The following is a 13,348-nucleotide window of genomic DNA, read 5'->3' as shown; positions in this document are numbered from 1 at the left end:
CGATGATAACGACGATAATTCTAGTGATGTTGCTAATTTAGAAGATTAGATTTTTATTAATGTAACAATTTTTATTTCCGTACATTTCTACTATAATTACATTTTTATTTTATTTTATTAATTACTTACGACAATAATTTTTTTTTCTATTTTTTATTATTTCTTTCCTTTTATTTAATTCTTCTTTATTATTATAATATTATGAATTATATTTAATATTGGGTTTAAATATATAGTAATATACAACATTAATTATTAAAATGAGAAAAAATAAATAAAGAATTAAAATATTATTTGCGATAACGAATGTGGTCGCAAAAAATATAAGCCACGTTAGCTAATTCAGCATCTTTTGCGACGACTTAATTCGTAAAATATTATCACAAATACTCAATGTCATGTCATCTTAACGATGTAATCGATGAAATAATTGCAGCGACTCATTTGTGACAATTGTCGTCGTAACTATAATTGCGACGACTGCTTGTCGTCGCAAAAATTGTTTTTGCGACAAATCAATTGTGGTGACAATTTTGCGACGACAAGTGGTCGCTAAATATTCATTTACGATGACTTTGTATTTTTTGCAACAACTTTTTGTCGTAGTTAATAGCCTTATTTCTTGTAGTGGTTCCTCGCAGGCCTGAACGTGGACTACTTGTTGAGCGAGCTCTTTCGTCACCATCAATGGGACGCACGGTGCTCTCCCAACGTGGAAAATCGATGACGTCCAGACCCTTCTCAGTGCCATCTTGACAAACCAGCAAACTTATTGGGACGGCCTACAATCCGCTTCTCCTTCAAGGAGTGTGAGAAATGGCCTCTTAGATCCTGATAGTGTCTCTCTGGCTCTGTTCACTAAAGGTTGGATTCCTAAGAGGGAGTTCACAAGGCATTCACTCAGAGAAAACTTAACGAGTGTTTTCCGGCGAGAGTGGAAATTACTTCAAGCATGGGATAGAAAGAACAAAGTGTAGATCAGAGATGTGGCGACTGTGAGTCAGGATGGCACTGGAAACTTCACCACTATTAATGATGCCATCGCTGCGGCTCCGAATAACTCCGTGGCTTCAAAAGGGTACTTTGATATACGTCAAGGCCGGGGTTTATGAAGAGTATGTGTCGATTGAGAAAAAGAAGAAGTACTTGATGATGATTGGCGACGGTATCAATCAGATCATCATTACTGGCAACCGAAGCGTTGTTGATGGTTGGACAACTTTCAAGTCCGCAACATTTGTTAAGAACTCAAAATCACCGATTCTAAATGGCTTATAATTTTGATTGCTTACAAGTATTATAAGCTAGCTTGTATGCTATAGATTTAAATTATTAATAATTTGAAAAAAAAAAACTAAATTAAAGTTTGTTTTGTTGCTGGGGTAAATGCCAAAATTCTTTGCAGTTATTTGTCACATTTAGTTGCATTAAAATCCGTATAATTCTATTTCTCAATGAATAAGAAGTTATCTACCACATAGATAAAATCCGTACAATTTTGTTTCTCAACGAATAAGAAGCTATCTATCATTAAAACCACTATATTCAGCTTCGTGTAGTCATTTTTTGAATCTTTAAATTAGTATTTAAATATGTAAGTACCTAACAAAAACTAATATTTATGACCAACAGTTACATTAACAATGATAGTAATACAGTTCTAGGACACGAAAACTGTTGGTGCCGGTTTGAGTCTTTTAACACTTTATAAGACAATATGAATAATGCATAAATGTAAAATAAAAGAACACGAGAGAAATGGTATCGTGGTTCGATAACAACCTACTCCACGGGCCATGCCTAGATGATGAACAATCCACTAAGAACTCTTTTACAATTCAATTGGACTTAATCTACCCGAGACTCCTATGAAATTGCAATTTCCCAATAGACTTGTACAGCGAGATCCCCTCGACTTTTTAACATTGGAATCCCTCCAACTAAGTTTTTCTCTCAAAAACACTCAAATCATCTCTCTTGAATACAAGTGCTCACCTCTCACACAACCCAACAAAACTAATCAAAATGTGCACAATCAACCGAGAGACTCTTTGAATAAATAGGCAGAAAATTAACAGCTTGACGACTTCTTCAATTAATTCGATGAACCAAATCTGTTGCACATCCTTGTTGCAACAATAACTGCAACATAGCTGTCAAGGTCGACTTTCTCAAAACCAGTCCGAATCAATCTGCTATAATGCTGAAACCTTCCCGAAACTGATATATGAACCTGGACACATTCTTAGGAGACAGAGAAAGATCATCCAGCTACGAAATCTCCATCAAATATCAATCAAATCAATTTACCATCTTTGGATTAATAGTTGACTTTCAAAAATAGAAACTAAAATAAGTTTTCAGATCTTTAAAAAAACTACCATAAGAAACTTGCCAGCTGCACATCTAATCTCAACCACAATCAATTAGCCAATCATTCCCAAAATAATGCCAATCATAAAATGATTAGAATCAACACAGAATTTGGGAAATAAATCCTAACAATCTCCCACTTTGGCATTGTTTTGGCAAAACTAAAAATGGAAACTGAAACAAAATAACTTTTGTAAAGTCATAAGCAAATTGTCTCCAAGAAAAACTCTGCCTGAACTAAATCATCATAGACTACCTACTCCCCCTTTTTGACAAAAATAAGCCAAAATAAAACTATTGTCGCAGAAAGTATTGCAACACTTGATGGAACACTCTGTGCAACACTTTCCTGCATATCACGTTCAAATTCATTGATCTTTACAAATTGCTCCACCTGAATCCTCCACAAGTCTTACTCCCCTTGAATATGGTATTCTCTCATGCATATTGCTTTTATCACCTATCAAAAGCTTGAAGTGACCATTACCACAATACTCAGAGTTAGTAGAACATGCTTTAAAAGAATTGTAAGCCCCATGACACCTTAAATCAGATTTCCTTACCCACACACGTCTAGAAAATTTATTTTGCACATAAATCTTTACTTTAGGTGTCCTTCTTGTGAATGCGGTATTTGGTGGATTAATGATCATACCTCTTTTTAAAGCATTCAAGTATTTGTAACATCTAAGTCTAATGTGGCCAGACAAATTACAATAGTGACAGATTGGAACAAATATGTCTATTGCTTGTCTTGTTACAACAGGCTTTGCAACAAACTTCTTGTTTGATCTTACCCAAACTTTCTTAAAGGACTGCATCATAGTACTGGTGGCTCCTTTCACAAAGACATTCTTCCTAGAAATTTCTTGACCCTTGTAGCCAAGGCCTGAATGATCACCACAAGTTTTTTGTTGTGAGAGTAAGTGATCCAATTTTGTTGTGCCAGAGTTTAGCATATTTAAATTCTTCTCGGTCTGCTCTAATTCGAGTCTGGTCTCAGCAAGCTTTCTCTGATGCTTTGTTGCCAAGATTTCATAATTTGTTGCAGCCTTCTTCAACTCATCTCTTTCCTTTGTTAAGATAGTAACTTCATCTTCAAGCGATTTATTTCGTTTGCAAACAACAAGCCATTTGCTGTACATCTTCTTATAAGCCCCCTAAATCTTCCCAAGACTTAGGTCATCATCGTCACTGTCATCTTCAGTTTCATCCTCAAAATCTGTATCATCAACAACTCCACCAGAGGTTGTTGCAGACGCTGTTGCAACAGACTCTGACATAACATTATTAGTGCTAAATAAATTTTTATCCGTGAATTCGTTTCTTACAGTGAAAGCCACATAATTGCTGGTGTGATCATCCGCATCCTCTTGACTTTCATCCGAATCATCACTCCATGTAGACGCCATGGCAGCCTTGTTTCTCTTCTTGAGAGTGTTTGCACACTCCACTTGAACATGTCTGAATCCTTCACATTCTCGGTATTGTATTCCCTTTCTTGTTGATCTTTCTCAGCATTTTATTGAAGTTTTTGGTGAGTAAAGTAAGAGACTCTCTCAAGTCCTCATCTTTGTAGGTCTCATATTTGATGGACATATCATCATAATCTGCTTGAAGAGTAATTCCTCTACTTTTCTTTTTATCCTTAAAGTTCATCTCAATGGTTTGAAGATTACCTATGAGTTCATCAAGTCTCATCTTCTCCACGTTTTTTGCTTCTTCGACGGCTGTCACTTTGTAAGCGAAACGTGCTGGAAGTGACCTCAAGGTCTTTTTCACTAATTTGGCGTCAGAATATTTTTCTCCAAGGGCGAAGGCTTCGTTAGCAATATCACAAAGCTTTGAGTTGAAATCGGCAATACACTCATCTTCCTCCATACGCAAACGCTCAAAATGGGTTGTGAGGATTTGAAGTTTTGAAGACTTCATAGCATCCGTACCTTCATGTGCAGTTCGAAGAATATCCCACGTTTCTTTAGCGTACTCACATGTGGAAATCAATTTGAATTGATTAATATCCACGGCATTGAAAATGGCGTTCAATGCTTTTGAATTACTGTTTGCTAGCTTGTCCTCATTGTTGGACCATTCCTCTTCTGGCTTAGGGACGATATTGCCTTTATCATCTTTAGTTGTTGGATGAGTCCATCTAGTTAAGACAGATCGTCATGCCTTCTCATCAATAGCTTTAATGAAAGCTTTCATGCGAGACTTCCAATAGGGGTAATTGACACCTTTCAGAAACGGTCGTTTGTTCACAATTCCTTCTTCTCTCATGACATCCATTCCTGCAAAATCAACCAGTACACCAGGACCTCACTGAAATACACGTCAGTGACCCGCTCTAATACCAATTGTTATAACCCTTGGGTAGAACTCATCCCCAAAAGCTAACTTGTAGGGAGAGGGTGTCTACGTGGTTATAAACCCACATGCTAAGCCCATACTTTAGCAATGTGGGACTCAACCAGGATCCTAACATACCACCACGCTTCTGACACCGACGTCCACCGCGGTCCACTCTGGCCTTTTCAGGTCGCCCCTTCCGCAACGTGGGCCTGAGGAAGGGCATACTGGAAAGGCCAGAGTGGGCCGTAGTGGACGTCGGTGTCGGAAGCGTAGTGGTATATTAGGATTCTAGTTGAGTCCCACATTATTAAAATATAAGCTTAGTATGTGGGTTTATAACTACTTGGGTACCATCTCTCTACTATCATTTATTAGTGAATACAAGTGTTAGAGGACTATAAGTTTTTCTATGACAGAACAAAAAAGTGACAAAATTTTGAATCAAAAAATTTCTTATAACGTCCATCTTTTTCTGCAGCTGTCGTTGGACCTAGTTTCGTTGCTGTGACGTAACGTTCCGCAACACGGCAGGGGCAAGCAAGCACCAGGCAGTAGCAGTCCGAAACGGAGCCGATCGCTCCGCATTCTACAGCTGAAGCTTTGAAGGCTACCAAGACACTGTCTACACTCATTCTCTCCGACAATTCTACAGAGAATGCGACATCTACGGCACCGTCGACTTCATATTTGGAAACGCCGCGGTCATCTTCCAGAACTTCAACTTGTACGCCCGCCTTCCCATGACAGGACAGTTCAACGCCATCACGGCTCAAGGCAGGACGGACCCCAATCAAAACACCGGCACCTCGATTCACAACTGTACCATCAGAGCCGCCGAGGATTTGGCGTCAAGCAACGGCGGCGTCAAGACTTATTTGGGGAGGCCGTGGAAGGAGTAATCAAGGACGGTTTACATGCAGTCTTACATGGATAGTGTCGTTGATCCAGTTGGTTGGCGTGAATGGAATGGAGATTATGCTCTGACGACATTGTATTATGCAGAGCATAATGACACTGGACCGGGATCAGATACTATTAAAAGAGTCAAATGGCCTGGTTATCACGTGATTAATGCAACTAATGCCTCCAATTTCACGTTGTCCAGTTTCCTGCTTGCTGATAACTGGGTGCCTCGGACTGGAGTGGCTTACACTAGTGGTTTAATGTGAATGTTTTAAGTTTGTACTTAATTTTTAGGTTTTCATGTTCTGCCATTGGTAAGACATCATGTCTTTGTTGCCTTGCCCAATTTTTGTTTTCCGTTTACAACTCGAGTGTTTATATATATATATATATATATTCAAGTTCGCATAATGAGATTTAAACTGTTGTTTTGATATGAAATTTTAATTCTAGTTTCTACGTAATAAGTTTCTGAACCAAGAGTAATGAAACAGCTTTCATACCAATTATCTCTTTCTACTCATATTTCTAACTGATTCAAAGTATACACGTCTCTTTATTCTTTTTTTTTTTTTTTGTTCTTTTAAAACAGTTTTTTCTCTCTTTTTTTTTCAATAGAAACATACTAATAAAGCAATACGTTCGACAGAGCCAGAAAATTAAATTAGGTGGGATTGAGGAGCATACTAAAATTTTATTACATTACGTGTAAAAAAAAATGAGGATCTCATATATCATCATGATGGGCAAAAACAAAATTTCATAATTTCAGAGAGCGAACTACAAAATTCCATCAAACATAGAAAAAAAATTCAGGTAAGGCAGTTGCATACCCTCAGCTATATGTGACTCCTCCCCTGAACACGCAGAGTGATAACGGAGGATAATTTTCTGTCATTCTATTTTCGTTATTGTGCTCTTCTAGTTTCGTTTTCTTTAAAAGTTTTAAGATTTTACTTCCCATCTTTTATTTTCTGAGGATTCAGATTCAGCATTAAAACATTAGAGTCTAAAGAACATCAGACAGCTAGCTTTGTCTTAACTAGAGACTCTTGTCTTGCTTTTGGCAGAGGGGAACTACTTTATTTTAGTGGTGTCAAACGTGCCGTGCCGGGCCGGCATGGCACGTCCACCACTAGGCCCATTACGGGCTTGGGCCGGGCCTGGCACGGCCCTGCACAGTGCAGAGCCGTGCCTAGGCTGGACTTGAGAAGAAAAACTCAGGTCTGGTCCAGGCCCTTGGCCCTAGTCCATAAGGGTCAGGGCCGGGCCTGGGCCTAGGCCCTTCAAGGGCCGGCCCCGGCCCTTGTATCTTTTTTAAATTTAATTAAAAAAATATATCATATGCTCCCAAAAGATGTGATTTTATTGAATTGACATAATAAGAATAAGTACACATAAATGACTGCCTCGTTAAAAACCTTGCTAAGTAAACCCCGTGAGGAGATCAGGACAAAACCTTAGCAAAGGAAAAAAGAGTGCAGTAGCTAGGAATAGTAAATTAGAAACCTAAGTGCTTCCAGAAGATTCTGTTATTTCTAAGTTAGAAAAATATTCTTGCATTGAATCATCTGTGTATTGTTATTTTCGTCTTTTGGCATCTTCCCAGTCTTTAAGGCACATTAGCCCCTCCAAGATAGCTGGATGCATTCTGCTTCTCTTCTCATCAAGAATTCGGTTGCTTGCGCTAAAAGATTGCTCCGATGCTACCGTTGACACTGGAGTTGTCAGAATGTCACGAGCTATTACGGACAATGTTGAAAAATGATCGGTCTTGCTGTTCCATCACTGTAAGATGTCTAGTTTGTCGTCATCGATTACAAAATTTGCTTCAAATATTTTACTAGTTTGGTAGACGCTTGTGTTGATGATGATGCTGCCATTTTCTCTTTCTTCTTCAAGAAACTCCACGACGATCCTTTAGGCCCCGAACTGCTAGTTGACGTCGAAGTTCCCTGTTCCTTTTGACCTGTGCCGTATTTTGCTTCATACAAACTAAAAACCTTTTCTAACATTTTCTTAGCGTCAATAATAGTTAGTTGCATATCTATTTCTAAATTTTCTGCGGTAGCAGTCATCAATGATTCAGTTCCATCTACTCCGCACCTAGGATCTAAAATGGTTGCCAATGCATATAACATAGGACAACCTGACCAATAATTTTTAAATTTATTTTCCATTAACTTAACTATATTTCCAAAAAGTTCTATATCCCTATAATAAGAAAATATTTCTGAAATATTAAATAGTTGATGTAAAGCTAAATGTAGGATAATAAACTCTAAAAAGTAATTCAGTAGCATTGTAAAAAACTTCTAGAAATTTAAAAAAATACTTAGCAATCTGCTAATCAGGATCGAAAATTAAAATTTGATCGTTCTTACTGTTTACGTATGTCATAATAAGCTGCGAATACGGGAGTGCTGCCTTCAACATTAAATATGTAGAATTCCACCTTTATCTCACGTCAGTTGGAAACTTTCTTTGGCACATCTGACTATTCCTGCAATATTATTTGAATTCTTGGAGCCGAGCTCCAGAACTAGATATGAATGATAATGATTCTTTAATATTTGTAAGATTAGCTGAGATATGTTCAATTCCTGCCTGAACTACTAAATTAATTATGTGACATGCACACTGTTGATGAAAAATTACCCCCCCAAACGTTGGTTTCAAACTACATTTAAACATGTTAATTACAGCTGTGTTAGCTGACGCATTATCAAAAGTAATTGTTAAAACTTTATCTTCTATCCCATAAAACCTAAAAATTTCCATTATTGTACCAAAAATAGATGATGCGTTATGAGGATATGGACGTAAACGAAAACCAATAATTCTTTTTTGTAAAACCCACTCGTCATCAACGTAGTGCGCTGTGACATATAAATATCCAGTTTTATTGCACCCCTCCCACATATTAGAAGTGCAAGAGACAGTAGCATTAAAAGTCTTAAAATTATCAACAAGAGATTGTCTCATTGCATAAAATACTTTCATGCAATCAGAACGAGTTGTGTTTCTACTTACCCGTTTAAATTGTGGGCAGAAGGCTGTCTAGCTGAATTCTTTGAACGACGCATCATCTGCAAAAGAAAGAGGCAATTCGGCACTAGCTAGAAATTTAGCTAGTGCCTCACGAGCACGTTGTGCATCGTATGTAAAATTTTGTAACCCCTGTGATGTGAGTGATAGTGTTTGTTGGTGGGAGTCCACCCTCCCTCCTTGGTGCAACGGTAGACATACTTTCTAATGTCTGTCTAGATGACCAGTACCCCCACCCTTTTTATTAGAAAAGTATTTTTTACAATATTTACATACCGCACGAATTTCCATTTCACCTGTTTTTGGATTTGATCGGGGCTCTTCTGTGAAATGCTGCCATGCCGGAGAAGTTTATGGTCTTTTTCCCCTGCTGCGTTCTCCAGCTTCCTCATTGTGCACTGAAGCATTATCCACCGGAGCATTTTCTAGTTCAGTGGTGGTGGGGTTGGGAGGCATCATTTCTTCCTCAAAAAATGCCTCATCACCAAGCTCAGGAAGAGCAGTGAAATCAAGGAAGTTTGGTGCGGCCATTTTCTGAAAATTGATTGAACTTGAACTTTGTAAATGAAAGAGCAAGAAAATGATTGAACGCGAGAAAAAAACTTAGAATCAAAATCAAAGAGACAAGTTGAGAGATAGAATGAGAGTGAGATGAGAAGTTGAGAGTGAATTGTTGTGTGGGATTTAGGGTGGAATTAAGGGGTATTTATAGAGGATTTAGGATGAATTTTCAGATTCTAGCCGTTGGGCTCTTCGCGGGCCCAACGGGCGGCCCGTGACGGGCCTAACCGGAGGCCCGTTACGTGCCAAACGGGAGGCCCATCGAACACAGGCCGTGCCGCGGGCCTCCACGGGCTAAGGCCGGGCTTGGGCCGCGGGCTGAGAAGCTGAGGCCCAGCCCTTACCCATTACACGTGCCGGGCCGGCATGGCCCATAACAATAGCGAAACGGGCCGTGCCGAATCTGACATTATTACGAGCTGGGCCAGACCGTCCATGGACGGCCCGGCCCATTTGACATCTCTACTTTATTTTAACTGTTCTATATATCTTCCACGCTCTGAATTCTATCACACGCGTTACGCGTAGTTCGCTAGGCACAAAGCTTAAAACCAAAACGGCAATAATTGACCGTAGTAATTTTGTCTCTTAAAAGTAAACGACTATCTTTACATCTCATGTGATGAAATATGTGCCTCCATAACTCCCAGGAATCCTACTCATGAGTATTGCCCCTACGGCTTGATATCCCACTTTTCCATTTAACCTACCAATAATTTTCCTTTTTGTTTATATATGGTCAGCCTTTGCATGATTACCCGACTTTATCATCATTGAACTACCTAGGTTATCTATGACTCGCTCTGTCCCCGTTGGATTTACCACATGACATGTTTCCCCCCCACCTACATATTTTCAATATCTCTATGCAGGCGCATTCTATTGGAGAAAACTTTGTCGCTTATCTTATTTTTTGAATTTTCCTATTGTTGTCGTTTAGTAGCTTTTTGAAACGCTTGTCGTTGTCGTACTTTCCCTAAAACGCTGCATTTGGAGCATCTTTGGGGTTAGGGTGGTTTTTTATTCGGACAGCTCAAGATGTAGACGAGCTGGTTATTTTCTTCTGTATTCACACTTTTATTAAGAAGCTTTTGCTCATTAGTCCAAATGGCTTTGGTGGCTGGAAACGTGATTTCCTCATTCGTTTTGAGATATTTTTCTCAATTTTGGCATAATACCCAAATAACCTACGAAGCAAAGTATTTCCGTATGGCATATGAATCTCTCACCTAATTAGCATCTACCTTGCGACAACTCTTTTTTGCCAAATGCCAAGTATTTTGTGATAAATTTATGTCGTAGGAACAGACTAGTGCCCATGAGATATCACTAAAACATTTGATCCTCTATTGACATTGACATTCGACGCAATCTGCTATTGGGTGGTTATTGTCTGGTTGTAATGTGAAGCTAGTCCTATTAGGAATAATTAAGGTTTAATTCAAAAGTTCCGTTTTATAATGCGATCGCAAAATGATCTTTTTCATAATCTAATTTCAACCTAAATTTGAAGAATGGCAATGTTTAAACCAATAGTTTCATATGTGACGAATAGAAGTGTGGTTTCCAAGTATATAATAGGTATAAGTTAATTTTTATGAAAAAGTGAATTATGTAGTAAATTTTCTCTCTCTCTCTCCTCTTTATATGTTCTTGGAGGTTCTTTCTTAGAATTGACTCCCCAAAAAATTTTCCGACAAGAATCATGCCTATAATGCCACTCCTATAACTTCAACAAACTTCAGTTCCTGTGGTTTACTTTTATTTGTCAATGCAACTTCATGCTAATGTCCAAAGTCATCTTTGAAGCAATCAAAAAGTACACACACAGAGACAGAAGCTTACCTACTCACCCTGGCCCATATATTTTCCGATCATTGATCAGACGCCGCAAATCCAGTACGTAACGTGGATTCATCAAAATTATGTAGAAATTTTGTGAACATTGAACTATTCAAAAAAAAAAGAATCCTGACCAAAGTAGGCCATGAGAATAATAGGGTCCACGCGTAATATTATTAATTTGTTGATCCATCCTTTCCTTTCCACAAACCATGTCTGTGCAAAAGTAAAGGAAAATAATAAAGTTTTGGTGCTTTACACATACGGACACCCAATTTGCCTGATTGGCCATGCATATCCAGCCTGTTGGATTGCTCCATTTCAAAGCCCCGCGACGCCAAATTAATTGTTCTAACGTTTCAAACGGTACTAACAATATGCTTTAAATCAAAGTTTCAATAATCTCTATAATTAATGGCACAACTTGTCTCTTATTTTTTTCTGCTTTCAGACTTAATAATGAGGCTTTTGTTTGGTTTTTTTTTTTTTTTTGTCCTTTTGTACTTATTGATATAGTATGATTTCCTCGGATACATTGAGACTCAATTTGTAAAGTATTAATCTTATTAATCTACGACTTGAACGTTATTATGGATATCAAGTATCCTTTAGTTTAAGACAACTTGAAAGAATTAGAAGAGTTTAGAAAATAAAAATATTAGTTTGGGAAGGTTCATACTCTTTGCAGCACATGTCCTTATGTTTGAATACACCGGAGGGCTCGATAACCAGTGCACGCAGGAATCCAACAGTACGAATTTCTTGACTTATATAAACCTAACTTGAAAGTTGCGCGTGAAACTACTGAAACTTGATTACGTATAGTTTGGATCTCTCTAGAATATATAATTGATATTTGACTGACTTTGCTAAACTAAGGCCTTGCTAAACTAAGGCCTCTCTCATACGATAACTTGAGTTAAAAGTGAGTTAAAAGTGAATAACCCTAAATTACATACCTTATTTTAAAATGTTTTTTCATTTTTTAAAATAGTTCAAAACATCTTTTAATATATAGAAAACTGTTCAAACAATTCCCTCAATCTATCTCCGTCTATTATTCTACCGGAATCATTGACATGACACACTATTAATATGTACTAACGACTAAAAAAAAAACTAAAACTAAAACTTGCCCACCCTATCCCCTTTCCCGCTAGCACCACCACCATCCCCACCGGCGAGCCACTCTACACCTCGACGACGATAGCCCCTTTTCCGAACACGACCAAGCTCGCTTGTTTCCACTACATCGAAGAGATTTTGAATGCCAACCCCAGCTAGCGGAATTAACGGCTGAGCAACAGCGTTAGATCGTTGACACTCAGAAGCTCCGCCTCCCACTCGAGAAGTCGCTCCTTGTCACTGCTATTAACACTGCCATCGTGGGGTGTGCTTCACAGCGTGAGAGGCATTCTATTAAATTTATAAGCGGAAGTGGACGGAGGGGTTACTTGAACTGTTTTCTATACATTAAGGAGTGTGTTGAACTGTTTTGAATAATCATAGGGTATTTTGAAACATGGTACATACTTTAAGGAGTATTTATGAAAATAATCCTAAAAAGTGAATTCATATAAAGAAAACATTAAATTTAAATTTTTGTGAAAAAAAAATATTGTAGCAAAAATTTGATTTGTGATTCCAACTAATGAAGTGAATGAAGTTTAAGTTAAAAAGAGCATGTCCACGTACGCTATTACAGGGTAGAACTTTGTTTTTCTAACAAACCTTAAGAGGAACTTTGCATTTGCCTCAAAAAAGACCTTTGAAAAACACTATAATTAGTGGCAGAGTCAGAACTTATTTTAATAAAGATAAAGGAAAAAAGAAAATAGAAATAGATTTTGTTAATTGGAGACATAAAGAAAATAGAAATAGATTTTGTTAATTGGAGACATATTTTTATATTTTATAATTTTTTGAGTTAAGCTACAATCGCAAAAATCCGAAATTAATTTTTTTTATAATTTTTAAAAAATGGCAATTAATTAATTTTTAATATTTTTAATTAAACATTATCATGTTACATATTGAATAGAATTTATTAAGATACATTAAAAGTGAAATATAAATTAATATTAAAAATAGTAAATCTAAATAAATTTATAAAATATATTATGAATACTACATGAAGTGCATATATAATGTTCAAAAAAATATAAAAGTCTAAATAAAGTGAAAAATAAAAAAGTACATATAACGGAACTAATCATCTAAGTTTGCAGCATCGCCAACATCTGAATCATCATCAGGACCGTCATCATCT

General features: G+C 37.4%; 1 pseudogene; it reads left to right on the top strand.

Moving 5' to 3' along the window:
- The first annotated feature begins 569 nt into the window (after nucleotides 1-569).
- Nucleotides 570-5,894, top strand: LOC112093053 (annotated as a pseudogene).
- The last annotated feature ends 7,454 nt before the right edge of the window (nucleotides 5,895-13,348 follow it).

This window comes from Morus notabilis, unplaced genomic scaffold (genome assembly GCF_000414095.1).
Source record: "Morus notabilis unplaced genomic scaffold, ASM41409v2 Scaffold169, whole genome shotgun sequence".
NCBI lineage: Eukaryota > Viridiplantae > Streptophyta > Magnoliopsida > Rosales > Moraceae > Morus > Morus notabilis.
This window is presented reverse-complemented; position numbering and strand designations above follow the sequence as displayed.